Source organism: Athene cunicularia, assembly GCF_003259725.1.
Source record: "Athene cunicularia isolate RWA chromosome 1 unlocalized genomic scaffold, athCun1 chr1_part1, whole genome shotgun sequence".
Taxonomy (NCBI): Eukaryota; Metazoa; Chordata; class Aves; order Strigiformes; family Strigidae; genus Athene; species Athene cunicularia.
Genome location: NW_020799091.1, coordinates 105147186 through 105174218, shown reverse-complemented (window position 1 = coordinate 105174218; position 27033 = coordinate 105147186). Strand labels below are relative to the sequence as shown.

The following is a 27033-nucleotide window of genomic DNA, read 5'->3' as shown; positions in this document are numbered from 1 at the left end:
GGAGCTCTCACCCTACACTCGGCATGGCTTTCTGAAGAGCTATAGTAGCCTGTTCAGTGTATCACATCAGAGTTTTACCTAGCTTTCAACCTGTAGTTGAAACTTTTGCTGAACAAGAGACTGGCCAGGATATGCTGTTATACTAACCTCCTGCTTTCCCCTACACCTTACAAGAAGATGAGAAATACACATGTGTTCCTGAAAAAAACCATCATCAAGTACTGGATATGAAACTGACCTTCTTATAAAAACTTGTGGTAATTTAGACGTAAATGTCTTAAAGGCTTCAACCTGATGATAGAAATGAAAGTACAACAGCTGGGGCAATTGATACACCTGCTGCCATGTGAATACTTGATGATCAGCCACACTTTTCTGCATATTTTTCTGTCATATGAGGGGGGAACAATAAGGCAGAGATTCTGCTAACATCACAACTCATTAGAAACAGACTACAATTGATGTGGGAGTCCTCATCTTCTGAGGGGAAACGGCTCTGAAAGGAAATTTGGGAATAAGCCAAAGATATGTTAAGGTAATGTATCATGTGAGATGAAAGTGGATGTCTTTCCAGTACATTCATTACCCTATTCTGTCTTATTCAGAAAAGGTAAAGAGATCTGTCCATCTCTAATCAATACCATACCTCTCACTGGCTTGAATTATATTTAAAATTTCTGTATGGAGCCCACACTATCTTCACACTGCCCTAAACACCATCCCCTATATCAACAAGCAACAGGTCAATTGAAAGAACAGGGGATGTGATAAACCTCTTTGTCTAGCATACCTGGCAGGGCTCCAAGTGAATCATACACTAAATATGATACTGCTTTGTTCTCAGGAGTCTGTGACCACAAAGCTCCTCGAGGGAGGAAGAACATTATCAGCTTAACAAGGGATGCTTATCTGATGAGGCTGCTAGAATTTTTAGGTCACATTTTCAAGTGCTTTTCCTTTCAAATGAAGCACACAATATTAAAACACATATCAAAGAGCTGACTTGTTTCCATCCCTCACTTTAAGCAATGTGCAAATCCTGCTTCTTTTTTGCTGTGTTTATAACCTGATCCATACCTGGTTCTTACATGCTTTTATTGACTTGCTTTATCTTCTCATTGGGACTCAATGGAGGAATCATATTGAACTGACCACTAACCCCCTCTGAGGGGTTGTTAGTAGTATGAAGTGAAATGGTTTTCCAGAGAGAGAGCTTCTTAAAGAAAAGGTATAGGATATGACCATCACTGCTGGGCAAAATGAACTAGAATCAGGGACAGTTGTCTTAATGCTGTAAAAACAGGGCATCAGCTGCTTTCAGACCTTCTTTCACTGACAAAGGTATGCCAGGTTGTTCACAGAGAAATAGAGATGTGATTTCTCCAACAGGGTGTTGATTGACACTGCTTAACTGGTGTGAATTTGTAGAGCAGAAGGGGAAGTCACATCTTGCAGAGGTGTACATTGGTAGATGCTTCATTCTCTATTCTTCCTGTTCCAAGAAGCACAGCAGCTCCCATGCTTTCTGCGGTGGGCTCAGGGGAACTATCAATGAAAACCCAGTGCCTTGGAATTTATTGTAACTGCATTCAATTTGTTTCCTCTCTTGGGAAACCTAAGTCACTGGCACAGGCGAGTGTTCTTCAGGAGGACACTCCAAGTGTCTTAACTCCTCCTGCAGGCAATATTTTCCACCCAGTTATCTACTTCCCTCCTTCTTCAGGACTGGAAATCATTGGCAGTATATGCAGCTTTGGCCAGTCCAATAGTTTCTGAGAAGTCACTCACTAAATATTCCCCTGTACCCACAGCATTATCTCACCTAATATACAACACAGCACAGTTCACTGGTGGCTTACCCTCAGCATGACTCTGGTGGGCATTTTTGTGGCATGAAACTACAACTTTATTTCTAGCCTGTGCAAGGAGTTAGGGCTTTGTGGCTGGCTAGCAGAGGAGAAGATAAATGTGATCTGTCAAAACAGCAGTGAAAAAAACTGTTGACAACTTACAGGAGTCTTCGTATATGATTGTTCCGAATTAGTAAATAAATTGACTTAAAACAATTTAGATAACAATATCCACCTGCTCCCATGAATATGATCTATGTCATTATGGCAGGTCAGGCTGAAGGTTATGTTAAGCTTCACCATAACCAAAATACATTGTCTTCATTACATCGAAGTTATAAATACACTGCTGTTTTTAATAAGTTTCCATGAATCACCAGAACACCACACTGTACGCAGAATGACCTCTTATCTTCCTTTCTCAGAGACTGGACCTAATACTAACTTCATTTGTTTCAAATTAATTGCCTGGGTTGTATCAATTCCAGCATTTCCCATGTTTGTTAACCATAGTAAGATCCAAACTTTGGCACCAACTAAAATAGAAGTTGGAATCTGAAATATGAAGCGTCCTAATCTAGCACTGATTAATAACATCTCTGTACGTATAGCCTAGAAAATGTCAGTCATGCTTTTGCTCTTTGCTTTGAAAGAGCTGAGCCTAGTGCATAACTGCAGGTCACAGGAGGTCTCCAAAAGCACTGCCTCAGGTAAAGGAATGCAAAACCAGCAAGGACCAAAGAGCTTGAGTACAGCTAGGATATAGCACACCTTTGAAAATTAATATGGGATTGCCAGCCCCTAAGGTTAATTTTATAGTGAAGATGTGATTATAACTTTTCAACAAGACCCAAAGTCTTGACAAGTCTAAGATTCTGGATTTACAATTTAATGGGTCTGAATAAAGGTCTGTGTTGCTCAGTGTCCTATTAGAGAACATTAACCTTAAGTAGATGCCCAGAGAAGACAAAAGCCCAGATATGTATGATACAATCCTAATATTTCTAGAGCATCTTTAGCCAGCTCAGGAAATCCCGGTATTTCTATGTACTTTTCACAGTTTCTATGTGTTTTTAGCAGATTTATTTTCTGTGATTTGCCCATCTTTCTCCTGAACCCATCTACAGTTTAAAAAAACATTCCTCTATGACAAAGGCATCCACAACCATACCACTCACTGCACAAAATTTATCTCCTTTCATTTTGAACCACATTCCTTTTAGCTTCATACTGAAACTAATAATGGCTTAGTAGCAATGCTCCTATACCTGATGAGGCTTTCTAAATATGGCTTCATCCATTTATAATCTTAAATTTTGTTCTTCCAATGTTATAAGAATTGTCAATGCTATGGGTTTATTTAAAATGTATTTTAAAAGTATCTCCCTCACTAGATTTTTTTCACAGTCTCAGTTCCTATATTTCTTAGACTTTAAGTGAAAACACCTGAAAGGACAGAGCTTTGATCCTTAGAGTCTCAAACATTAAACATAGTTCATGTCATTGTAACCACAAGAATGATACTTCAGTCACCTATGCGACTCATACTGTTTTTTCTAAAGACATGAATGATTTGAATATACTGTTGGCTGAGCTTTAAACAGATCAGCTTGTGGGGTATGCATGTATACAGGAGAAAAATTATCTGTTGGATATGACTGAAAGGGAAGGAGTGAAACTGTACCAATTTACATACGATGAATACCTGATTTATGCACAGTACTTGGATCAAAACCTGCTTTGATTTTCAGCCCAGACAGGAAATTGATTTGCATCACTTTAACATAAGTTGGAATTTGACTGCATTTGTTTTCTGCTGTAAAATTTCAACACTTATTCACCACGATGCTGCACTAGGTATACTTACTAATGATGATGCAAAATGTTTATTAATGCTACAAATACAAAAGCTAATGTTTTACTCTCATTTTACAGTCATGTAGGAGATTCCATAATGTGAAGTACACTTCTGAATCTAGCCCTTTCAGCTAACGGTTTGGGGTTTTTTGTTTTTTGTTTTTTTCTTGTACTGCATTATTCCTTTAATAAAAAACAGAATTTTAGCAAAGGCAATATGCTGTGAGAATGTTTTCAAATTCTAATTTGGTAGCAGATGTTAAAATGGATACTTTAAAAATCCATAAAATGGTATTAAACAGAACCTTCTTTCTATTTACATTTCTAAGATGATGCAACATTTGTTTTCATAGCTGAAACTGTAACCATTAGTATTCTGGACTTAGAATCCTATAGTCTGAATTCACTGTCCAGTAGTGATCAATAAACCCTATGTTGTCTTGTTTGAGGCAATGATGACTTTTTAAACCCATAGATGTATGTTCAGTGTAGACCTTTTTTTGTTAAAATTTCTAGATTCAGGTGAATAACTATTAGGATAACAGATCCTCATCTTGGATTCTGCATTATGGATGTAGTATGGCTACAACTCTCTCTCTTAGTTGTAAACTAAAAGAAAACTAAGAAATTAGGCCTCATCAGCTTTCCATGACACCATCTCTACTTTTCTCCATTTAATTAGTCTCTACAAAGTAACTAAAAGTGACCATTGGAAATTAACAGGCACAGTACTGCCAGATGCAAATCATAAGACAGATGTTATTATGTTAGCTGTAAAAAAAAGGGGAAAAAACGATGATTTTGTGCCTATTTGCTGAGCACATAGGGAGGTGGTGTGGGTCATGTTTTCAAGCTTTCCTTTGCAAGTCATATTCACTAGAAACTTAACAAAAGAAGTCTAATCAGATGAGTTAGATTCTTTAAGCTCTTGACCTTCCAGCAAATGATCAATGTTATAAAGCTAAAGATAAAACAGTGAAGTCAACCACATTGCCAATATTAAGCATTATAACTCAGCAGACAATCAAAGCAGCACTCTCCACATAAGAAGACTATAGCCTGCTCTCTCTCTCTACAGCAGTATATTTGAGTTTCAGAGCTCTAGCATATATCTATGTTCCTTAAGTTCCTTTAATTAGAAAAGCAATCTTCTGGCTTTAGATGGGACGTTTCCTAAGATACCGTCACTTCCTTTTTGCAAAGACTGATTTTCATTCATATCTCTTTGACCTCAACTACTGGCCCAGATATTAGATGATGCTTTGGGGAAAGATCATTCTGGTCCTCAGAACTGCCTTACATGAGACCTGGGATGAGATGAATATTGGCAGTCATATGTTCCTAAAACACAGTGATGGGACTAGGACTCTGAGCCAGAGCCTTGGCCACTTATTTATAACGATCACTACATAACTGCCTAAAATTTGTATTAATATTTTCTTGGATTCCACAGTCTTTCTTTGTACTCTCTCCTTTTCTGTATTTCCCCTTTGGTCTCTCTACCTGCCTCACTCTGCACTCTAGTAGCTTCTCTCCCCAAAACATTACTCACTCCTCACAGAGCAGGAACAATCATCAGCTCCCACTGAGAAGTATCATCTCAGGCAGTGCACAAGGAAGGGACTAGGGGAAAGAGGCAGAGTTACCCCTGTTCCAAATCAGTCCCGTTCATATAACACACAGCAAGCAAAGCAACAACACAGGCTCTGTCCAGCACAGATGTGTAGCTCTGCAGTTCCAAATTATATTCCTTGCCTGCCCTCTCTGCCGAGACCTCTACACAAAGAGTTGTTCTTTCAAATACAGATTCATCAATATTTATCATCTAGGCTACTGCCAAAGCAAACCTTGAAAAAAGTTTAGCCAGATGCTCCAATTGCCTTATGTTAGCAGTGAGCTCAAACACACAGCTGTTCAAAAACTAAAAGGTATTTTCAGTGAGGCTATGATTTAGGCAGCACTATCTTAAGGGATTTCTAAACTCACGAGAAACATGATTTGTGTACATAACACAAGGGATTTGCATAGATAACACATAAATCTATTGGGAAGTAATGATAACTTCAGCACGTATAGCCAATAATGCAATGCTGTAAAAACTGGGTACTGGGGATCACAGTATAAACATTTTGACTGGGGAGGACTGACTTTGCGGAGAGAGGGAGAAAGTATAAAACAGTCAGCAGTTATTCTGTGATCTGATCGAAGACATGCATGTACCAAGAAGTGATAATGTTTCTTTTCTTCATTTTCAACTAGCAAGGTTTTATTTCAATCTCATTCAACATTGTGTGGTAATTAAGTTGAAGTACAGACTGGCAGAAACAGATTATTTGTTTGGAAGATGCATTCACAAAATCAATATGAAACCATTTGGGAAAATGGAGTAATTTAGAGAAATATCCTCTATCCTCATTTCAGTTTTGTCTATTTACTGAAAACACAGTGTGGAAAGAATTGGAAAGGTAAAGTATGCAAAAAACATTTAAGAACATGCCAGACAAAAGATTGTGCAGTTATTACCAAGAAATTTTTTGCCTGGGTTCAATAACTTCCTTCCCTTATACCAAGAAAGACTTCCAAGCAGTTTAAACAAAAATACTTCAGAATCTTGTCATAAATCCTTTGATGAGCTAAAGTTTAAAGAATAAACTTAGGTAATATTCCTCCAACTTTAATTCTCTATTGGGGAACATCTGACTTCGTCTGATATCTAGTTGATTCTAGAAGTTTTCAGAACAGTGACTTATATAAAAAAAGACCTTTGTAAGAGCCACACACTTACAAATACAAATTAGCATTGAGTAAAGCTTCAGTTAGTCTATGTAAATATGCTCTTTCACTAGGCATGTTGCTTGACATTAGACTGAGGTCCAACCTCATATTCTGTAGGGCACATGAGGATAAAGGCACAGCTTTACTATCATAAACAACAAATTTGTGTTTTGGCAAGCCTGTCACCAGGAAAAAATTGGCTCAGAAGACATGGACACACAGTTGTAGTTGTGTGAAGTCAGCCTGATCAAACAAAACATGGAGCTTTCAGTTGGCTTTACAACAGCTGCAGGAGAACTGGCACTTGGTCTGCTATAATAGAGCCTGCTAACTTATCAGTTAACTTACTAGATTTTTAAAAATAAAACTAAATCAACAGAATGAGCTCAAATTAAATCAAGGGCTTTACAGCATGTGGTCACAGTGTTCTGATCCTGGCTGGAAGCCCTCAGATAGGATCTACTGCATGTAAAGCCATGGCTTAATTCTGGTATTTTGCAATAACCTGTCTTCAGCTGTGAAGTCAGCTTAGATAAGTCCCCATTTCGACAGGTCTACCCTTTGCCTCTTATCTCTCTGTCTTCTCTGGTTGTGCACCCAGACAACAGCATCGAGCAGCCGTCATGTAAATGCAACTAGTGAACTGACCTGACCAGTGATTGAAAAGTTAACATGTCCTGCTAAGTCAGTTATTTTTCACAGAGATCTATCTGTGAGCCAGTTCACTCTGTAGACCTTAACAGCTATAGTGAGACAACCCACACCACAGAAGGGCAATTAGAGCAAACGGTCAAAGAGAACATTTCTCGCTTTGTACACAGAAGCCTTTTAATCCTTTGACAGTCGGTCCCCATTTGCTAGCACAACACAGCAAAAAAAGCAGCCACAGTCATAAAGCAAGCTTCCAGCATGAGGTTTCTGTGACGGTTGAAGAGCTCTTTTCTTCATAGTCTTATAAGTCACCTACCTGATTGCACTGTTGTCTAGTTTTTGGTATTTCAAGGAATTCTTCAACCTATCATGTGTTTGGCTTTATGAGAAGATTATCCCATTAAAGGTTTAGTTGGGATGACAGGAATCCACCAGGGATGATGTCAAGGCTCAGAAACTCCCTAGTACCCAAGCATGCATCTTACCTTTTTCCTTTTAGCAGCATAATCATATTGATGTGTTTTTTAACTACATACCTCCTATGTATTGACATACATTCCCCTAAGCAAGATGCCGGAGCCGTGACTTTCTTTTAGCCGGTTGCTACCACTCCTGTGTCAGGGGGTACCACGGACTGCAAAGTTGGCTGGAGGGACCATGATAGGAGGTTTCAGATTTTTTTTTTTTTTTTTCCTGGACAGTTTAAACTAGGCAAGTGGAGCATGTAGTGGTGAAAGAGCATAGGGAAAGAGTTAATGTTCATTCACACATTTTGCATGAACTCACATAAATGACTGCATCAGGAAAGGAAACAGCTTTTTTCTTTTAGGTTCAGAAACCTAGAGTTTGAAAGTTTCAAACTACTCTGATTCACACTACCTCTGCTCAACTGAGCGTGGAGATTCAAAAGCAAGCATCTATGGGAAAGACAAATCCCCTTGGTTCTCTCCTTCAGCTACATAAACTTTGTGTGGCATTTCAGCTCTCAGGACAACCTGGCCCTTGACAAAGTTAAACACTGATCTGAAGACAGAAGTTTTCCTTCATTGCTTCTAAAACTGCATGCATCAGATGTACAGCGAAGCAATGGTAATGAGCTGTACATTTGTTCAGGTCCTCATCCCATATGGGCAGTAAATGAAACCATTCTTTCAGTCCCTTCAGTAAGAGAGAAATGATGTGAAAAGTAACTTTATGTACTCTTCAAGAGTTGTTTGAGCTGTGACTTACTATCTTGCTATTCTATCTTGCAACTTGCAAATAAACCAAATCCTTCCTAAGCAATTAACATTGCAGTGTATTCTGTGTATTGTCCTTAACTTATTCTGTACCCTCTGTCGATCAAGTGCTTAAAATGGTATGTTCAACCTGGTGGAATCTGAGTGAACCTGAACCTCTGTTCTGAAATAGTGTTTTTACTTTCCTATTTGTTGTGGTTGTGGTAGATCTTGTGAAACTTCATTTCATCTGAACAATGTTTTGCTTTAGTTCTATTAATATTAAATTGACATCCTGAGTTTCTTCCATTGTCAATTCACTCTGGTTCTTTATCTGACAATGCATAGTCAATATGATTTTGAAAATTTCATTTGATCTAGTTTTAGTATTTTTTTAAAGAAGTAATGCAGCTGATCAGAAATTATTCAGCTGCTGAACATAGTTAACTGTATGACAGTTAAAAGGACCTGCCATGGGATTTAAGCTTATGTTCTCAGCTTACATGTACCTGACTTTTCCATCAGATAGTCCTTTGATTATTCTAGTAATTGAAATACATGCTATTGTCCTAAAGCAAAACAAACAACACCTTTCCCCAAGGTTAAGAACTGAAGTTGTCTTTGTCCTTTGGCAAAAAATATCTAGCAGTATCAAATGGATTCAGCAACAGCATATGAATTTAGAGAAAACTAAACTGCAGAGTAATTTTGACAAGGTAAAGACAGTGGAATCAAATCCAGGATGGTTTTGACCTGATATGTCATTTACATATTCATTAGTTCTTTCAAAGCTCCACTCAGTAGCAGCCAAGATCAGTGGAGTAGATACTCAATAGAGCCCAGGATATAGGGACTTATGCTGCATTTGATGCTTGGCTTTTCTGCCATTCTATGAGGTGACCACAGGCTACTCTCTTATCTTTCTGTGACTCAGCTTCTCCCTCCATCATCTCCATTTTGAAAAGATCACATCCTTTTTATTTTAAGATTTATGGATATTCTACATGCATGTACCTTGAATTTTGACCTTCATTTCTACTTGATTGCTTTTAATTTATTGTGCCACTGAAGTACAACCACTTTATGGTTAAAACAGAGTGCCTTTTTATTTCCCCATAAAGAACAGGATCATGAATAATACCTAGGTTTCTCAGTGGAGTCCAGTGGGTTTTCTATAAAATGACTCAAGAGTAATGTAAGGGTACTTCTAAAATTAATTCAGAATGATTCTTCTTGTATATTAAAACAGGAGTTGCTACCACATAAAAATACTACCAACAGAAAATTAACCTATTAGATATTCAGAGATTAGTGAAACCTAAGTCACTAGTGTTCAAAAATTACAAGTGAAACTCAAAATAAATGAAGAGAGATGGTTTAAAAGTCACAGGTTATTTGATTACGATTGCTGCAACTTTAAGAAAAACTCCACTGCCGTTATCTAGTAAGCCACTCTTGACCGGATGTAGCTTGTGGATGAGGAAGGTGTGCTTAAAAAAAGAAAGGCAGGATCTTGCTTGGGGGAAGAGATAATGGATTTGCACGTGGTTTAGATGATATAAAGCAAGTGATAAAGTCTAGATGATTACAGATAACTGCCAGAGTAAGTAGTAAAATTAGAGGAGTTCTAGCTATCTTTACCTTACATAGATGCTGTGCAAAGCAATAAACTATCAACAAAGTAATCCACATCATAGAACTTTTATGAAAAACTGCAGGTGAAGACTCTTTTACTTGTCCTGAAAAATTAGTTAAACACAAAATGTGACTGCGTATTGGGCTACTCAAATAGAAACTAAATGAGCAGTGTTCCTTCAGTTTTCATTGCTAAAGAAAAATGGGTCATCATCACAGAACCACCAAATCACAGAATCATCTAGGTTGGAAGGGACCTTGAAGATCATCCTGTCCAACCATTAACCTAACACTGACAGTTCCCAACTACACCATATCCCTGAGCACTATGTCAACCCAACTCTTAAACACCTCCAGGGATGGGGACTCCACCACCTCCCTGGGCAGCCCATTCCAACACCCAACAACCCCTTCTCAAAAGAAATGCTTCCTAATATCTAGTCTAAACCTTCCCTGCTGCAACTTGAGGCCATTCCCTCTTGTCCTATCACTTGTTACTTGGTTAAAGAGGCTCATCCCCAGCAATCTACAGCCTCCTTTCAGGTAGCTGTAGAGGGCGATGAGGTCTCCCCTCAGCCTCCTCTTCTCCAGACTAAACACCTCCAGTTCCCTCAGCCGCTCCCCGTACGACCTGTGCTCCAGACCCTGCACCAGCTTCGTTGCCCTTCTCTGGACACGCTCGAGTCATTCAATGTCCTTTTTGTAGGGAGGGGCCCAAAACTGAACACAGGAATCGAGGGGCGGCCTCACCAGTGCTGAGTCCAGGGGTCAGATCCCTTCCCTGTCCCTGCTGGCCACGCTATTGCTGACACAAGCCAGGATGCCATTGGCCTTCTTGGCCACCTGGTCACACTGCTGGCTCCTGTTCAGCCGGCTGTCAATCAACCCCCCAGATCCCTCTCTGACTGGCAGCTCTCCAGCCACTCCTCCCCAAGCCTGTGGCGCTGCTGGGGGTTGTTGTGGCCCAAGGGCAGCCCCTGGCATTTGGTCTTATTGAAACTCCTGCAGTTGGGCTCAGCCCATGGCTCCAGCCTGTCCAGGTCTCTCTGCAGAGCCTCCCTGCCCTCGAGCAGATCAACACTCCCACCCAACTGGGTGTCATCTGCAAACTGACTGAGGGTGCACTCGATCCCCTCGTCTAGATCATCAATAAAGATGTTAAACAGGAGTGGCCCCAAAACCGACCCCTGGGGGACACCACTTGTGACCGGCCACCAACTGGATTTAACTCCGTTCACCACAACTCTTTGGGCCTGGACATCCAGCCAGTTTTTTACCCAGCAAAGCGTGAGCCCATCCAAGCCTTGAGCAGCCAGTTTCTCCAGGAGAATGCTGTGGGAAAGTGTCAAAAGCCTTGCTAAAGTCAAGGTAAACAACATCCACAGCCTCTCCCTCATCCAATAAGCAGGTCACCCTGTCATAGAAGGAGCAGTTTTGTCAAGCAGGACCTGCCTTTCATAAACCCATGCTGACTGGGCCTGATGATCTTGCATTCTGCTTTCAAATAGAAACATAGCAATAAACACATCTGAAAAATAAAGAATAAGAAATAAAGCCTAAAGAATAAAAATAAAGCCTTAGAGTGCTTAAAAATATATATTCTGATTAACACATGGGTTAAATGTAAAAATATCTATTTTTATTGTAAACAAAACTGATGTATCAAAAAGGATAAAGTCTGAAAAGTAATGCCAAGAAATAGCTTAAACAAGTTTTTCACAAGACTCCAGAATATGTAAATGGATTTGTCATATTTAATGTAGAATTGACCAATATGTGGTCTGAATCATTTGTAATAATCATGCCTTTGCTCTAAAATGTTAAGCTTGGCCAGTGCTTAATTAGTTCACACTATAGCTATACTATTTTGCCTGTGGCTTCCTTAGATATAAGGCAAAGACTCCATCATACTCTAGTGAGACTAAAAATCTAATCCTTTGTTTCCAAGCTTGGGTATCTATTATCAAGCATAGAGCTAAGTGATCTTATAAGATATGAACACTATAAGTCTTCTAAAGATGAATTTAAATCTGTAATTAAAATTCAGCTTTTCTGAGATGAATACCTGAAAAAGAGGATGCGGGACTTTATGCTTCTAAAGATTTATAGGGACTGAGGAAAGAAGAAGAGTTCAGAGAACCCATTAACTGGTACCAAATGGGACAGGGATAGTCATCTAGTGCAGACTGATGTTATCCAAAGACACATGCTTCCCTAAGCCCATCACCACACTGATGTAGTCTTGGACTGACTTAGCATCTATGGCTCAGTACTCCACTGATTCGGCTATAGTACTTCTGGCTCTGCTGCAAGATGGAAATGCTCCCACCTCCTTTCATTTTATTTTCTGTTAAATTGCCAGCCCCTTTTTTGGTCTAGGAAATTGTTATCCTCATCTCTGTCAAAAGACAGTGAAACCAGGACTTGTGGGAATCAGCAGTAACATGAAAAGCAGGATACAGAAATTTGTATAATTGAAACATGATAAGATTCCCTGAAATTATATGTAAATGGTGTAAAAGCAAGCAATATACAGACCTATTGGTATTTACCATATTTATGCTAAAGCTAATATAACTCATTGTCAGGTAGTCAAGAATTTGTTCTCTTTTTAAAAAATATATTTTCTGCTTAAATCATTAGCATTGCATAGAACATGCTATTCTAATCAGCTTAGGTAGAATGCAAATAAAATATGCAGTTTCTCATTCTCTTTCTCATATTCCACCAAAGTGAATTTGCTTATTCACTCTGGTGGAATACCAGGTGTCCAATTGTGTAAAAATGTTTTTAGACATAAGGTGAAAGAAAAGTTCAATTTCCCATTACTATTTTTCCCATCAGTTTTTACAGTATCATATTTTACTTTATGCTATTCTTTCCCATAGTGTGCTTATGCAAAAGCCCATCTGCAATGCATAACTAATGACATGCAAGGTATTTCATCAGATTGCACCTTAGTTATGATATCCCTGCTTAGTACACAGAAATGCTCTATTTTCTCAGTTGCTTTACTGATACTGATTACTTCCTTACTAGTTACAATTTATGGAAAATACAATCTCCTGTACCCTCTTACAGGAGATACCAATCCCGTGACATCAACACTGAAAGATTACTAGGCACCATACAGTAATCAGTGATTATAATCCCTTCAGACTATTAGATAGCCATTTCTTGTCACAAGCTCATGTGGCCCCTGGTTGTGAGTCCTGCCAGTTCCTCTGTATGAATCTTCTGTTTCTCCCTCGTGTCCCTCTCTAAAACAACTCAGCTTCCCCTCTATATACAGCATTGTTACCAGGTTAGTGCAGACGAAAAGCTCTCCCAAAGCACAGTCAAAATAAGCTGTTGTTTTCTGCCTCTTGTTTTTGCTATGTTCCAACCACAACATAGGAAGGAAGGAGATAGATCTTAAATGAGGAAATTCAACCTGTTTCTTTGAGCTAGAGATGCTTAAGACTGTTGGGATTCTAGAGGGCTTTCTGCGAGAGAATGGCCATGTGAGCAATCCAGCGTGAGAACAAGACTGATAAGAGCCTCAGCCTAGCAAGAATGCGATAAGGATGTGACCCTGAATGAGGGGGGAGAAACTCGACGAGACAAACAACCCCCGGAAGGGGTTGGGACGGAAGAGGAAGTTCCCCAAGGCAGGAAGCCTGGCGAGGCTGATGTGGCACTTTTGATCCAATCATAAGAAGGTTTAAAGCGCGGGCTAAGTTAACTGTCCAGTCTTGAGGGCTTGTACTGCATGTTACTCACGTGTGCGGGAGAACATTATAAAAGGGCTTTCTTAGCTGTAATAAACGGGCATTGCTTGATCACATTGGTCGTGTGCATGCTCAGCTCTCCCGCAAAGACTTTAGTTAACATTTTAATTCATTTTGCAGTTTATCAGCCTGAAAATAATGGCTTGGGTCTTCAAGTTGAGCTCATTACATTTGCAGAAATCAAACGAGGGATGTGAATCTCATAAAGAGCCACAAGAGTGCCACTTTGCACTACTGTACTCTCTCCCCTTTCTACAGGTATGCTAGGTATAGCACAAGACTCAAACCTTACTACAAATTTAATATACAAAGGGAGGATATGTAAGATATCTGCCATTATCAAAGGTTTTATGAATACAGTAATATGAATTCTATTCAGTGAATGTATCTCATATTCCTAGGAAGTGAACCTTGATCTTTTATGCCACATGGAGCAACAAATCCTCAGACCACTTTATTTTGACCCAAACACCTGTGAAAACTTCTCTTACAGTAAATGCATGGGTTGAAGAACAGTGCAGAAACAGAGCCACTGTCTATGACCCTGCAGATACTGCCTGTATCTATAGAACTGGAAAAGCATTTGCATAGCTACAGTGTGGAAGGAGACCTGGCTACTCAGGTTTCCATTAGAGGGGAATGCTCGATGTATAGGCATGGAGAGGGCAAACACAGGTTTCCCAGGATGCATGATCCAGGAACTAGGGTGTCTGGCTTCATCACATACCTGCCCTGCAGAATCCATGAGCCATCAATCTTCTGTCTTCCAACACAGTTAGAACCTTCCTTTCACTAACAGGGAATTAAAACCCCTACAAACTAAACTATACTGTCACTACTTTTTCTCCAATACTTTCTGTTTGTTACTAGGTATCTCGGTGGCTAAATATTTCCTTTCCATTTTGCTAAAATTTCTTAGACAGAAATGCCAATAGAAATCTGTGTTTATTTTTAAAGAAGCTTTACTGATCTCTGCTCAGGCAGTTCTAAGAAACTTTTTAGGAGTCAACTGGGAATGGTGCAACATTCTGGAAAATGGCATCACAATGGCCCTTTGACCTGCCCTTTACTGCTTACCAACCAGCCAACATAAGAGAAACAAGGGAGAGTGTACAGTCCCAAGGTTTGTTACCCAAGCCATATCTGCAGAGCAAAGACAACTTCCGTCTTCTGTTGTTTGGCATATGGCATTTTGCTAAGTATATTTCAACATGACGAGTATATCAAGAGACTGAAAACCCACATCATCATCTTGCTCTGTGAACCCGGGGTGAATGAATGACATTTCCAGAATTTTTCCTCATAGAAAGAAGATAAAAAGACACATTGGAAGTCTAAGGACATTACAAACAAGCTGCAAGCTGAGGAGTGTCTATAAAAATGAGTCAGGTTAATAGACACTTTGGGCAGCATCATTCCCATGGACTATGAGGCATTAAAAGATATAAAAACATGATCAGGAAAGAGTTCTGCTCTTACATTATGAGTTATTACAATTCACTCATTAGAAAGGCTCTTTAATACTAAACAAATGTTCAAATTCACAAGTTTATTATTATTATTATTATTATTATTATTATTATTATTATTATTGACATATTATTACTGTCTTGCAATACCATCTATCTGGCTCAGCTTGCTTATCCCTATATAATTAGCAAAGTGACCTGGCTTCTACTTCATACAGACCAAACACCACAGAACTTTAACAATTAATTTCTGAAGTGATTGAGTAGCAAAATTGCACAGCAAGTGTCTATACTGAAATGCTGATGATTTGCAAGGCTTTGTAAACCACACAGCTAAAAAACCCCCCAAAAAACAAACAAAAACCCAAAAAAACTAACAAGTCATCATTTTTACCATCAACTTAAGATGAAGAACTCAGATTTGACCCACAGCATGTCTTCCTATACCTAACTAAAATTTTGCAAGCAAGTGATAAATGCATTCATTACAAGAGAATGCATTGTTTCCTGTTCTAATAACTTTATGGTGTCAGAGCTTGCCTTTCAGGTGAGATGTCAAAGAAGCAGGCTGATTATATAAAAAAAAATTTAGTTAACAAAAAGCATTTGTCTGTAACTGAGGTCATTCTTTATTTGAGCGCAGCAAACAATCTGTTACAGAGGTCAACAGTTGAAAGAAACTGGCTGAACAACTAAAAGCACTTAAAAAGTCTTTTGAGGCCAGTTAAGAGTTCATTACATTTCTGTTTGATGTTGCTTACTCTGGCATACTGAGCTATCCAGAATACTCCAGTAGCTTGAGAGTATGCCTTAGCAACCTGAAAATATCAGTTCTTGTCTGGCAGTACTTCAGAAATGGTACCTTCAGATCAGCAAATACCTACTCACTGTCTTTGAGTACTGCTCATCTTAAACAGTTCCAGATGAAGCAACTACATTGGAGAGGATGGAGATTACGATGCCAAATCCAGCTAACACTTTAGTTTATAATATATTCTTGCAACCTGCTCTTGACAGTGACATTACCCCCTATGGATTGCTGCAGTGTTTCGGTATGTGAAAAGAACACAACCCCTGGGAGGAATGTTCTGCTGTCCTTGTGGAAATCCATTTCAGAGTCAAAATCACCCTTTTCCAAATAGAGTTCACGTAATACCAGACAGGATTCTACCCACACTCCATCCCACTGAGCAGGTGCTACCCTGTTGCGCTGCTTCAGCACATCTTCCCAGGCTCAGACCTTGGCTAGAACAAAAAATTTGTAAATGATCCCATCTGAGGCACATGTGCAGAAGGAAACCTTAATTTCTGCATTTGAGAAACTGCATTTTTTGCAGTCTTCACATTTTATCAGGATTAATATATTATTGCTGGTCTCCTGTCATATATTTTTTTTCAGTCAACATCATGACTCGTTTGTTAGGTAGGCTCAGTTCATAATTTTGGAAGCCTGGTGCTGAAAAGACCTACTGTGGCATTAGGGTTATTTTAATACCAGTTGTGGAAAAAAGGTATGTCTTTAAGATATTCTTATGTTAGGTCGTATTTTGCTCATAGTTTATTTCCCTGCATAAAAGAGCAAATACTCACCTGATTGAGCAAAGAACGGACCAGCATCACAGAGAGGTGGGGATAGATGAGTGGGGCCAGAATGTGCCAGTGAATTTCAGATAGGGTGAAGCAAATGATCAAATCGGCACAACAGAGCAGAATGAAGGAAGGGAGCAAAACAGCCACCGTGTTACCTCAGGAAACAGGTGGCTCTTTAGAAAGAATGTAAAAAGACATAAATGATCTTCATGAAGGAAGGAATATAGAAGGCAGGTGTAACTGCAACAAAAAATACAGAACTGTAATTGTAAGTAGAGCAAAATCTGGTAAAGACTATGAACTGGGAGATAAGAAACTTGATTTTTGCACAAGAGACTAACAGCTAATAACAGGTCTGTTAACAGCAAAGTTATGAACAGAAAAGGTTTAGCAGAAGAGAAGTTTGTCAACGAGTTTAGCTGTAACATGGGGAATCAAAGTTCAGTGATTTGCATTATTACTTCTTGTGGAAGTTTTCATTTTGTATGTATAAATGTTCAGAAAAACCTACCAAACAGATCTCAAACAGAAGAACATTTTAACACAGTGCCCATATCACCATATATGGAATGGGAAATAATGTCTAACACCTATTAGTTTGTCTAAGAAATTAAAAATCATTGTTACTTATGAAGGATCTGTAGCTTTTATCTTGGGACAACATAGAATTAAAAAGGCGACTCCTTTTGTCAAGTAAGCATCATGTATCAAATCACAAAAATAACGCTGAAGTGAAAAAAAAATCCTTTGTTTTAATTTCAGTGAAAACAGTATTAAGGAAAGAAAACTTGTAAATTCTTTCCAGGGAAAGAATTACCATCACAATATTTCTGAAATAACATTGTAAACAAAGCGTGTATAAAAAATACAAGCCAGGAACTTTAGCTCTTGGAAGCAATGTTGATTTACACCACCTGAGAATCTGGCACTGACAGAAAGAGGACAATCAGGCTCTTTCTTCCAAACACTGAATTGTTCTTACTACAGTACCATTATATTATAATATGACTAGGAAATGCTGCAAATGGATCTAATTATTATTATAATCCTAACATTATAATCTTGAAGTCCTTGTCAAATGTTATTTCCAAGACATAGAGAGATGTCCTACAGGCAGGAGAATTAAAATAAATAGATTAAATAATTTCCTACTGGCGAGATATCCTAAAAAGCTAATAGGTTTAGATTCCAGATTGGATTCTGTAGCAAAGATATTTGATTTGCTTGTCAGAATTTAAAGATCTTACTGTGCTCCATCAATCATTATGTGTAAGACAGGTTAATAAGAAAAATCAAACTCAATAATTACAATCCAGACAAAATTTTGGCAATGTGTATTAACTAGGGGTCAAGTAGGATTATGCCTTTAGTCTAATATTTTCAGTGGTCTGGGATGTATTTCTGGTTAGTACTAATCCATATGCTTTACTGTTTCAGATACACAATAATAATTCTCTAATAAATGTGGTGAAGATTCCTGTTTATAAAATATATTGACCTTTAATACAAATGTATGTGTTGTAAATATTTTATGATGTATATATGTCTAAAGAAAAGTTATTGTAATTTTATCTTTAAATCGGTTTGAGGTTTTGTAATCTCAGACTATGTGATGGCTATGTTGGTGTTTTGACGATGTTGTTACTGCACCTAGTGTAAAAGTACCAGACAGACCCTTGTATGAGGCAGACCCTTGTTTTGATGGAAAAGTACCAGAAGGACCCTCATTTTAGCGGGAAGAGGAGTAGAAAAACACCAGAGAATCCCCCCTCAACAACACCAAAGAATCTGAGCAGATTTGAGAAAACTCCACTACGCTTGCGTGGACTAAACACACCCATCTTATGAATATGTATTAGGAAAAGACTATAAAGGGGGTGGGTTTGTTTACACGGTGTGCATCGGTGGCGGAGAGGAGACTCTCCGGCGTACCCTGCGCAGTTTTGCTTATTCTTATTTAAATAAAATTATAAAACTATATTTGGCTTTTGGCTTCTAAATTTACAAAAATTCCATTTAAGAAAAATGGTGGCTTGTAGATCTAATGGACACTGAAATCCTCCAAAATTTGGATGACTGGATCTTATTTGTGATTACTTGAGTGATAAGTATTGAAACCAAGACAGACAAAGTAAGTGAATCAAGGTCACACCGATAGGATTCTTCCAACGCCGTCAGCTTGCTTTCACCTGATTTTAGAATACCATTCTGCTAATTCTTCATTAAATGTCTATTCCCTCTGTAAGCAAAGGTTCAGAATTGCTTCAGCTGTGAAGGGATCTTATGCTTTGAAATTTATCACGCTGGAAATAAGATCAGTCATTTAATTTGACCTTTGTGACATTTGAATAGTTTTCGGATGACTTCCAGACGACAACAGTGCCTTTTTGGAAGTAACTCTTGCCTGATTAAAGGAATCAAGTTATTAAAATAGTGCAAGTGCATAAATATTATCAATCAGGTCAGTGGTGTTCCAGTATGAGCCAATGTCCCTTATCTGACATTATGTTGATAGTACTGCCATCTGTTACACTTAAAAGCCTTCAAACTGAAAGAGAAGGCATATTCTATTAGCAAATAATTTCTGCTAGCGTATCATCTACACTTCTGCTTGCGGGGCCTGACAAAAACCCCTGTGATATCCTTTATCTTACAGATGTCTCTCTAGAGCCCTGTGTGGCTAAAGAGACAATGGTTCCTGTGAAATCTGCTTGCTTCCCTGCCAGGTCATCTCTCACTCTGAGGGGAAAGAAAAGGAGAACATCCTATTCTCTCTGTACTATTGGGAAAGCAACATGGTGAGAGAATGAATGGAGACTGGTAGGGGGAGCTGAGTCTGATCATGTCAGCTGTGAAGTCAAACACAACCACCATAGATTCTGTCAGAGTGGGGATATTGTGTTTTCTTTTCAACATGCTTCTGTGCATGCTAGGCATTTTTCCAGCTCCATAGAACTACAAAAACTACCCTCTTCATTGCACAAAACCCCTCTTGCCCAGAGGCAGATGATTCTTCAGACATGAACCATCTCACACCTGAAGTCCTGAAGACAGTTCTTGAATTTGTAAATGACAAGATACAACTCCAGACCTCAGGCTCCTCCTGAGCAACCAGCAATCTGAGAGCAAGATCCTTTCAAGATCTGTAGCTGGCTCAGTTCCTCTCCATAACTCCTAGCTAGTGTTATGGTCGCTGATATTGTTAGGAATGCAAAACGTTATGGATGGTCTTTGCTGTTAGTGACAGCAAGGATCTGAATCATGAGCCTTACAGTGGCAAGGCTTAATTCCCCAGTCTGCCACAGACCTCTACAAACCACTAAGTCACTCTTTCTGTGCCTTAGGTACTAAGTTTCTCAAGCATTTTTGCAAGGATACATGCCCTGCAGTCAGTGAAAAAGTCAGGCATTTGTGATGCTGAAAAGAAATGTCTTGCTGCAGTTCAAAGACAACAAGAGGACAGGCAGCAAATTGTCTGAAGAGTCCTTAATGCATAAATTAACTGAGGGACAAGGTTGCTTTAACTGTTCTTCATTGTACAAGAGGAAAAATTAATCACTTGTGCACTTTCTGAAATACAGGTGTAATTTTTTTAACAAAATAATGATTAGTTATACTCATTAGCATAAGGTAAATTATGTGTATTGTCTGTGGTAAATACTCTTACACTCAAAATACTGATATAGGCGTATGCCATTTATTGCTTGTCCTATTAGCATTTCCCAGTCAAATACTCCAAACTATCCAATGCAAAAAAGCCTCATTAATAATACAGTCAAAGTTGTCACATGTACAAAGCCACCTTTCTAGTATTTACCTCTTGTCTATGGTGGTGTCCTCAATCCCGTGTCCCATTCCACTTCATTACACAACTTCTTTCCCCAGCTTGCTCCTTTCCCCTTCTTCCCAGGCAAGGGTTGAAAGCTGCCCCTGCATCCCCCCAGTACCCCCAGAATTTGTCATTCAGGGACTGCCTGGGGCTGTCAGCCCCTTCCCAGGGGCACTCACTGAGCTGGCGCTCAGACAGGCTGGGCAATGGGCACTTGCCCACGGGGCACCTGGTAAACCCAGCTCAGCCCCGCTCAGGCCAAGGGCAGCCCAGACACCCTCAGGACCTGCCACAGCCTGATGCCTGCCCCCAGCAGTGGTAAGTATAACTAAGCTTACTGGGTTGTAATGTAATAATGTTAATTTAAATAAATGAAGGGAACCTACACTGAATATGACTACTCTGTACTTAATTTCACACTGAGGAAAACTGACAAAACTGATGGGAAATAATGTTTTAAATAATATAGTCTGTTGAAATAATTGACTTCCTCCTAATTCCTTCTTTGAGAAAATGAACATTACGCATATTCTCATAATGTATTTCATAAATGATGAGTGATTCATGAAAGACCTGCCTGTGATGAAGAATTAAAAACATGCAACCACAGATTTAAATCTTAATTGAATGCTTTGTGTTTCCTAGTAATTTGATAATAAATCTTTCATCTTTTAGTGGTATAGGCTAATGTTAACAGAAAAATAATTTGTTTTTCAGTAAAGAGGTCAGCTACTCCTCTGCTTCTTTTCACTATATCTTGTGTTACACAAAATAGGTAGCAAACATTTCTCACTTTTCTGTAGGTCTCCAGCAATGTTATCTAATGCCAATACTCAGATCTGAAAAAGGACATTACTTATGCCTGAAAGGAGACCACCAAATAATCCTTCTAGTAGTAGAGATTCACCTAGTTATACAATTATTTGGTCTGAGAAATATGAAAAACCTTTCTGTATTGTAAATTTAGGCCTTATTTTACCAGAGCAAGTCATTCCTATTCACTGGGCCATGAGGCACCTGTTAAAGACAGCTCAGCCCACAGCAAGCTCGAAGCCTGTGGCCTTCCGGTAGCAATGGCAAAATCATATCTACAAATTGCACTAATCCTTCAGTGTTGACATCAGTGGGGGTGCAGGCTGAGAGGTACTGCCTTCCCTGAGGCAAGTGAACGGAGCACCACTGAAGCCAGTGGGTACCAGGAGAGGGTCTATGGAGAGTGCCTATTGCTGCACTGATGTGTGGCCGAGGGATTATTATCAAAATGATCTTAGATGCATAAAGTAAAATATTTCTGTTCTTATCAGAGAATGTGCACGGATGCTGGTAAAAGATGTAGCTATACTTTGTCTTAAATGTGCTTGCCGCTCAGCTTCCTAGTATTTTTTGTAACAAAACAAAAAGACCACTGATACAAACACTGCCTACATTTCAAGGGAAATAGTAGCAAGTCTTTGTTCTTTGAATTAAAACTCCTCCTTTTGTTTAAATTTTTGAGCTGCTTTGCTTAGTCTATAACAATTCAATAATTATTTGCATACCATTGATTTTCTTCTAAAGCTAAAGTCACTAGACATTTGGCTCACAGCCAGTTTTGCCAAACCTAGATGGATAGAAATCATTGCATAAATTTTAATGGTAGCTAGATTCTGACTCCGAGATTTTCTTCAGTTGTTGGATTGTCAAAATAAAATGCTGAACAAACACTCGTGTCTTGTATCATTACATTTATTGTTGAAAATTACTGGTCGATATTTGCTTGCACATTAACTAATAGCACTATTTCACTGCCCAAACAATATTATAGTTAATAGCAATTGTGATGTCTCACACCACAAAAAAAAATTGGCTTCAAAAAATCAATAGATTCCCTCTTTTGTATCAGGGAAGACAGATGTGCAATAAATCATGTATTTTGAAGTGATTCTTTAGTCTGACAACATGGTATCCAGAATTACTTTGAATGATAGGTATGATTCACTGTAGAGTCAAATTCTAATATGAAATACACTTTGAGTACCTTTGTTGCTTCTGTTTAGGGACAAGACACTGCAATAGTGTCTCAATGGATCTTCTGAGCCAAAGTGTATAATACAAGTTTGGAGTTAACACTACCAGTTTTGCCTGGTTGATGCCATTTGTGGACTGTTCAAGTTACTGCAATGTAATTTGACTCATGATGATCATGAATGTGAATCTAATTCTGTGGTTTGAGGCAAATAGTATATACATACAGAATAATAGAAAACTGATTTATCTAAATTAACATCCTTAAGTTTCAAATATAAGCATTTAAGTTTCTTTCAGAAGGAGGACCCTCACCAAGAAAAAGACATCCACCAACACATTTCACCAAGCAGGTACAGCATGCAGGCTATGACAGTAAACTTACAGAAACACATCAAAATGGAGTGGCTTTTTGGCAGCTGTTCAGACTGAAAAATATTGTTGCTTTTAAGGGAAGAGTTCTCTCAGTTTTATCATAATGATCCAAATACAGTTTTTACGATACTTTAAACCCAGGTTTTTTTCAGAGCAGATATATTAAGAATACAGTGATCTTTTAGCATGACAAATTATCTTCAGTCGTAGGCATGGCAGAATAGTATCTTACCTTTTGTTATCTGAACAAATAATGGCTTGCTGTAAGACCAAAGCATTGGTTATATTGTGCAAAGGTTTAATACGTCACAAATTCAGCATGGATAATTGCTAAGTATTCTTGACTTGTAATCCGCTCAGCACCTCCTCACCAAGGACAGTGTCCTTCCTGATTACATATGTATTTGTCTGCATTGGAGCTTTGCTTCAAATTCACTTTCCTCCAGAAACATCTTTCTCTGTACCAGAACTTTGTGCTGGAGTTTTGTACCAACAAATAATACCTGCAGGATAAATCCAGACCTGAAATATTACAGTCTCTGTTTTGCTGCATTGTTTTTTTTTTCTTTTTTTAATCGTGCAACTTGCATGCCATTTTTTTCCTACATGTCCCTAAAACTTCTGAGCTTTGCATTCTTTTTGTTTTTATGTAGCAAAAGCAATGTACAGAAAGATTCAAAGTTACAGCCAAACAAAACCAAGGTCTCAAAATAGTTTAAGAGACATTATTCTACTTACACAGTATCATTAAAATGGCACATATAATGAACATTTTAAAAAATCTAACACTATTAAAGTTGACCAATGTAGGCTAAAATACTAGAAAGGTTTTATTTTAGATGTTGAGATGTTATTGGTGGAAAAAAGCATCACAGTAGACTGCAGATGAGCAGAGGGAATCAAATGGAAGTTAAAATCTGAGAATTGGGAGAAAGGAGAAATCAGGTGGTAAAGTAGTCTGTGCAAGTGTTTTAGATGAGTTGGAAATTTGTTTGCAGAGAGAGGAAGAAAAATGGACACATGGATATAGAGATGACACAAGGGAAGAAACAGGAAGTATGTAGGAGAATGAAGTGCTACAATACTGAGAAGAGTAAAGAATCTGAAAAATGAAAATGAACAGACAGAACAAATCCCTCTCCTCCCTGGTGGGATTTCCTAACAACCACAACACTTTGCCTGAAGACCAGTCTCAACCTTGAGGCAATTATTGATGCCGGATCAGTCAGTTGTGCGGCCAATGAAGGCAATGGATTATGGTTAACGTAAGGATGGTAATCAAATAGATTCTCATCACTGTGGTGAAGCAGCTTTTAGTGAAGGGTTGTATCTATTTGCCACATCAGTTTCTAATTGCCTCACTCCTATCATTTAGCCAACATTTCAAACATTTTCTTATCTTTATTTCTTAAATATCATTGTCAGACTCACTAATTGGATGCTTTGAATAGGCTTTTACCTACAAATCAATTTATCATACACCTACATTTTTCATCACAACTGATGAAAACAAGCAGAATTTTTAATCTTCACTCTTTTAATGGCATTTCTTTTGCACTGGTGTCAATAACTTCATCAGCTGGAATTACAGAGCAGTGTGGTTGATGATTTCTTACCAATTTTCATAAGAAAAATTACTGAATTGTCAGATGCTTTATTTTGCTATTTCATCCTATCAAAAATTTAAATAAAAGTGGGAAATGATTCTCCAGCACAGGAAAACAAGAGGGTATCCCTATTATTTCTTACTAAATAGACCCTGAAATAAAAGTAACTTCCCTGATGATGTTCTCCAGACTTTTCACTTTATCCCCAGGGTCCATAACCTGGAACTCCTAGGAAACAGCTGTGCTATCAAAGCATTCCTGTGCAGAGGTCTCAAACACATCAAAAATACCAAACTGGAACTGAATGTTCAGGAAAATTATTCTGAGCAAGTAGACCTCAAGTGAATGTTAAAAGTGCATTTTTTTTTTTAATAGAAATTGAGGAGTATTCTTATTTTAATGACCAGAAAATTTGCTGAGAAGCCAGTTGCAAATTGGGAAGAACTAGTGGGTAGCAGCAAGTCCCTAAGAGGGCACTGCATATTACTTCTAGTAGCAACTGGACATAAGTGGAATAAAAATACATAAAAATAAAAAAATAAAGAATCTATTCTGATTATTAAATATATTATTTTCATTTTACTTAATTTTTACCACAGGCTTCTGATGATGATGAGTGACAGAAAGTCCTTTTACTCTGATGCGTAGGAAACAGAAAATAAGAAAATGTATGTTTTTCTGGGTTAAGGAATCTGGCTTCAGAGACAAATATATTTTTTTTCTTTTTCTTTTTTTTCCCTTCTCTTAATCTGTGATGCCCAAAACACTCAGTAATCAGAAAAAAGAACTGGAATTGAATCAACTTTTTGAGAATGACTCTGATAGTGTATGTGCCACATGTCTTTCTATCCTTATGTTATTTTTATCATATTCTAGGGAAATATGTAATTTGCAATTAATAACACCATATCAAGATCACAGAAAAGCAGAATTTAATGGAATTCACCAGTTAACAGACAATTCTGCCATTGGTTTCCTGTAACTGAGCATCTCAAAACCCATCCTTAAGATTACAGGATAATTCAGTTCGGAAAAGATCTCTGAAGGTCTGTCATCCAACCTCCAGCTCAAAGCAGGGTCATACAGGCTGCTCAGGGCTTTGTCCAGGCTGGTCTTGAAAACCTCCAGGGATGGATTCCATGAAGTGTCTCTGGGCAACCTGCCCCATTGTCTACCTGTCCTCACAGGGAAAATGTTTCTCCTTATACCCAGCATGAACCTCTCTTGTTTCAGCTCACACCCCTTGCCTCTCATTCTCCTGCCATGCGCTGCTGTAAAGATCCTGTATCTGCCTCCTCAGTGACCCTTCCGTAGCTATGGGCAGGCAGCTGTTAGGTCCCCCTCCAGCTATCTTTTCATGTTTTCAGACTGAAGAAGCCCTGGCCCATCAGCTTCTCTTCACAAAGCAAGTGCTCAAGCCCTTGACCATGTAGATTTGATCTGTCAAGTAGAAGCAGTGGTGGACAATCCTTTCCTTTGATCTACCAGCTGTGCTCCTGTTCATACAGCCCAGGATGCTGCTGGCCATCTCTGATGCCAGGGCAGGCTGCTGGCTCATACTCAGCTTGCTGCGGGCCAGAGTCCCAGGGCTTTTCCAGCAGAGCTGCTCCCCAGCCTGGCAGACACCAGCCTATATTGTTACCAGTGGTTCTTCCTCCCACGAGGCAGGACTTCTCATTTGTCCTTGACAATTTTCATAAGGTTTCTTTTGGACCATTACTCAAGTCTGTCTAGATGTCTCTAGATGACAGTCCTGCCCTCAAGAGTATTGAATGCTCATCCCAATTTGATGTCAGCTGCAAACTTAAGCATGCACTCCATCACCTCCTCCAGGTCACTGACATATCAAACAGGACAGTCCCCAGGATAATCCCCATCGGTATGCCACTTGTTACTGGCCTGCAGTTAGAGTAGCATTTATTACATCGCTCTCTGAATCTAACTACCCAGTCAGTTCTGTCTGACCATTGGGACCATAATACTGTAATTTGAACACAAAAATATTGTGGAGGGCAGAGTCAAAACTTTGATAAAGTCAAGGTAAATGACATCTACTACTCCTCCTTAATCCACAGACCTAGATATTTCATTTTAGAAGGTACACAGATTAGTTAGGTATGATTTATGCTTGACAAATCTGTGATGACTGTTCTCCATCACCACCCTTTGCTTTATATGCCCAAAATCATGCTCCAAAGTAGATTGCTCCACCAGACTGAAGTGCAGCTGGCCAGACTGAAGTTCCTTGTGTTGATTACCTGTCCATTTTTTTAAATTAGTGTGACATTTGGCATTGGAATGGGCTGCCCAGGGAGGTGGTGGAGACCTCATCCCTGGAGGTGTTTAAGAGTCAGATTGACATAGCGCCGAGGGATATGGTGTAGTTGGAAACTATCAGTGCTAG

General features: G+C 38.8%; 1 long non-coding RNA gene across 1 annotated transcript in view; it reads right to left on the bottom strand.

Moving 5' to 3' along the window:
• Window positions 1-23313, bottom strand: part of LOC113485486 — a 52888-nt gene extending 29575 nt beyond the window's left edge. Inside the window, exon 1 of the long non-coding RNA XR_003399474.1 lies at window positions 23255-23313. This is a non-coding gene — a long non-coding RNA (uncharacterized LOC113485486). The remainder of the gene's footprint in view (window positions 1-23254) is intronic.
• Window positions 23314-27033: the final 3720 nt, after the last annotated feature.